General features: G+C 37.6%; 1 protein-coding gene across 1 annotated transcript in view; it reads right to left on the bottom strand.

Annotated features, from left to right (window-relative positions):
* Positions 1-1869: 1869 nt before the first annotated feature.
* Positions 1870-4628, bottom strand: part of pptc7b (protein phosphatase targeting COQ7 b) — a 25729-nt gene continuing 22970 nt past the window's right edge. Inside the window, exon 6 of the mRNA XM_037547614.1 lies at positions 1870-4628. This exon is cut by the window's right edge and continues 2430 nt beyond it. The gene's annotated coding sequence lies outside the window, so the exon portion shown is untranslated.

Here is a 4628-nt window from a genome sequence, read left to right as displayed (position 1 = left end):
CCAGATGTTAAAAACAGAAACGGGCCAGAGTTGTAGAGGGGGCATACCCGTTAGCGGTGGGTCCAGCACCACAAGTCTAACTGAAATCAGACTTACTTCAGTCATTCAAAATCACGCTTCACGATGTAAACGGTCTTGTCAGGATCAGTAAGCCAATAAGCATGCTTGTTACAAAATTTAGACTGCTGATTGGCTGTCTAAAATCCATTCTGCATGCATGTTAAGGAGGAAATCCACCGATTTTTCAAAATCCCTGCATATTTCAACGGTTAAGACCTAAAAAGAGTCATTCAGAGTGGTTTAGTGTGAAATGCTCTGTTCTAGAGAAACATACCGAGTCAGAATTGTTCACAGTGGTGGTGACAGGAACCAGACGTTCACTTCTAAAAGCCTCTCACATTATTACTTGAAATGGTTATGAATACATGTCTGAGACACCTAAAATCCATTTTTGACTTAACTCGTGGAGGGATACATGCAGGGTGTTGTAATGCAAGGTGCCCAAACAAAAACTTTTTTTTTTCTAGATTTGTCACCATTTTGACATTCTTAAAAGTTATATAAAGCCCAGAAGACACGTGTAGGTTCACTGGTTGTAAAATGTCTACATATGTTGTAGTCATGGTGGCCCCTGGTTCCCATCACCATCACTGTAAAGAAATCTGAACCATTTTACAGTAAACCACTCTCAATCACTCTGTTCCCGCTGCAGCTGAATTATGAAGGAATTTTGAAAAATCGGTGGATTTCCCCTTTAACATCAGCGCTTATGATTAGTCTGTAATCCACTGCAGGCAGGTAATGCACTACTTTAAGCCACACCCACATTCATTTTGTAATAAAAGAAAGTATTAAAAAAAAAAAAATCAGTATCGACATTTTTAGTCACATTACTGATCAATGTTTTCAATACGGTGTATTGCAATATATAGCAATATAATCGCAATATTAGCATTCTGTTCATATCATGCAGCCCTACTGCCTGATCAAACTGATTTATAGTAAACGAAAGATGACAAACAGAACAGCCGGGGCAGACTGAAGTAGCATCTATGTGATGAGCCAAACAGCCACACAACCATATATCATGCAGCGACACCCAACACGCTGATCAAAAGTAGCAGCTACGCATTAGTCTTTGCATTTAGGCCCTGCCCACACATACAATTGTTTATCTTATTGTCATATACATAGTTTGTTGCCTTGGTAACTACAGAACATTTCTGATTTGTTTTTCCCCCAAATATACAATATAAGTACTAAAAACAATCCAACATACAACATACACTGATTCAATCAGAGACTCTATGAAGGACAGTGAGAGAAGGATGAATCGATGCCTTGGTTGTGCTGGTAAATATGGCTTTTCTACTTTGGTTTTCTTCACCGACTGAAGCTGAAATCGCTCTATGGCTTGAAGAGTGCAACCAGAGAACTTGTAGAGAGGAGAATAAGCACTCTGTAATGTCTTCCCGGTTTCTCAGCCACTAGAGGGCGCTCCCGAGTGAGTCCAAAAGGAATGGGTTAAGACGAAGCATTTGAGTGAAATCCTAGTTTAAAAATGCTTAAACATTTGTTAACTTACTAAAAACACAACAGCATAAAACATTTTAATACAGTGGTTATTTTTTTTTAATTATACTTTTAAACTCTTAAACTCTTAAAAGAGCTTAAAGGGCACCTCATGTACGTTCATGACATTTGTGTGTGCGAACAGCCAATGAGCTGCTCTGCTTGCCAACCACTCGGCACTCAGTAGCAGTAATGCCAGCATCCTGCTGCTCAAAACCAGTTTGTTGTAGAAAAGACAAAACATACAGTTAAGTTTTCTTTGCTTTTTTAGTGAAATCCATGCATTCACTGTGTAAAATTAAAGGAAAGTTCTGGGTGATTAAAAACGATGTTAACTTTTTTTTTTTTTTAAGCTGTTGAGCTCCATTCACCTCTATTCACTGAGGACTCACTCACAGGTGCCCTCGGCTGTTTTGCAGTCCTGTTTTTGATATAACAGGGGAAACAAGAAGTGGCTAGACTCCTCATAAACCAGCTCTGGTGCAACCATGATCATTGAGAAATATGGATTAAACAGGTATGGATGAGAGACCACAGCGTCAGCTGATCTAGGATCATTCTGACGGACATTCCAAAGCTGGATCTCTATCTGCTGCATCTGTACAGTTCATTACCACAAGCAATACATTTGCTGGAGCACCTTGTAGTCGAAACTCACTTGTAATAGAAGACAATGGGCGGTTGCTTTAGCTTATGCTACAGCTAAAGTGGAACTCTTCTCTAATTTCTCCTCATTTTCTGCTTAAATAAAAGATTAAATCATTCAGAGCTGATATGAACATCTTCATTCTGCAGGGTCACAACTGTTTACAGTGGTGGTGATAGGAACCAGACGTCTGAAGCGTTTACAGCCTCTTAAAGCTCCCTCACAGAAAACTACACTACATGGTTAGACACTGTTTTACGATTTTGGCCTAAAACATACTTTTAAAAATACATTCATGGTGGAGAAGTACTAGTACTAGTAACGCAAGGCGTTAGAAGACAAAACAGTCCCTTAAGAAAATTTATTTTTATCAGATCTACCACTATTTTACCATCCTTATGAATACACTACCTGATGCATGAGACTATATACACCTATCTTTTTAAAAGCACTTCAATGTGGATAGATACATGCAGGCTTTTGCGAGGCAAAATAGCCCCCAAAGAATTTATGATTTTAAAATTTAGGACTATTTTCCCATAATCAACATTCCATATAAAAACCCAGAAAACAAATGTAGGTTCACTGGTGGTTCTAAGAGTAATGGTTATATTGGTGTTGTATTCATGGTGCCCCTTGGTTCCTATCATGACCACTGTTGGGCTTATGTTATCTGGTTAACTGAGAAATTTTGCTTTGTGAAATACTATCTTCACACTGAAATACTCAGAAATATTACACAAAGCAAGATTTCTGGGAAAATTAAACCCAAAGTGAGGACTGTAACAGCAACGGGCCTCAACTTTTATCCTACTGGACTGGCTTATCTGGCTAGACAAGAAACCCAGCTTTGTAAAAATGTCCTTGGTCTATATTTGTTCGAGGCACAATTTTGTACACCTTCCATCCAAACCCAGGTTTCCATCTCAAGCATAGTGCATATGTTTATAGCCACACGCTGGGATTTTCAAAGACAAAAAAAAAGACTACAGGGCCTTTTTAGTTGGTAATTACCACTGAGGTGTCATTTCAAAACTCAGCCAAAGAGTCTGTCCAGGAAACAGACGATACTGAAAAAAATCTGAACTTGCATGATTCAAATGTGCCAAGTGGTTGTACACAAACGCAGTCATGCGCATCAATACAACTTTACTTCCTGTGGCAAGAATTGTGTTGATGTAATAGATTTTATTCAAGTACAAACTGACTGACATGTTTGAATCATGTACATTTAAAAGTCTCAGGTGCTTAGATCTGCGCAAAATATGGTACACAAATTATTAAGGTACACATTATTCTTAGTACTTTTTTTATGCCTGGGTAACTTTCCTGCACCATAACAATTCATTTCTCCATTGTTTATAAACAATGGGTCTTTACTCAGGAGACTTGTTGGTTCAAGCTACTCTGAAATGAGAAAATTCAGTCAGTCCCACAACAGTGATTAAAAACCTCAGTGTGTGCCTTTAACAGTGTTTTGAATATCCCAGGTGTTCACAAGCAAGCATTAAATCACTGAAACATCCACTTTACAGCATACACATCAGCAGTCTACTTTAAAACCTCAGAGGACATTCACATTCAGAAATCCGTGATACAGTTGAAAATGAATAGAACAATCATTCAGACAGAAGGGTCGTACATTACTGTATCGCATATTGCTTAATATTTTCTTCAATCAGACCCAAAATGAACAAAATAAGACCATAAAAACAATAATAATTACAAAACTTACTGGGGGGCTCATGTCTTTGGTTCAACAGTTTTTTTTGTCCTGTTCTGGTTTAAGAGCAGGAGAGATCAGAATGTGTTTGTTCTTCTTCTGCTTTTTGGACAAAGACATCCAACCCCCCATCCACCCCCACGCAACTTATTGTACAGATAAAGTACATTCATATAAATAAATGTACTCACATGCGCGCACACAATTTACAAAATAAAAGCAGCATGTGAGAAATGTTCTCTAGAACAAATCTAGGTAGAAGTTTAAAATAAAATTTAAAAAAAAGTTTTACACAAACTGCAAAGATTAGGAAAAAAAATAAAACAAGAAAACCCCAAAAAACTAGACTTTTTTTTTTTTTTTTTTACAATTTCGCCATAAAGATCAAGAGCACACACTAACATACCTCCACATTTACCTCTACTTTCACTTCTGAGTCTGCTAAAAACTATGAGTTTATAAAAATAAAACTTTTTTTTTTTATACCTGACCTAGCGATTTCATTTAAAAGCTTCTCCGGATGTATTTGTGCGCATACAGCCGACTTCTTGGCTCAATTGGTGGGGGAGCAGAAGTTATACAAATGTAGATGAGACATTCAACACGACTCTTGGGGACGGTCACTACAGTCCATCAGCAGATAAACATACGTTTTATTTTATTGAAGGAATCAACTTTCAACCTAAT

This window comes from Pygocentrus nattereri, chromosome 18 (genome assembly GCF_015220715.1).
Source record: "Pygocentrus nattereri isolate fPygNat1 chromosome 18, fPygNat1.pri, whole genome shotgun sequence".
NCBI lineage: Eukaryota > Metazoa > Chordata > Actinopteri > Characiformes > Serrasalmidae > Pygocentrus > Pygocentrus nattereri.
This window is presented reverse-complemented; position numbering and strand designations above follow the sequence as displayed.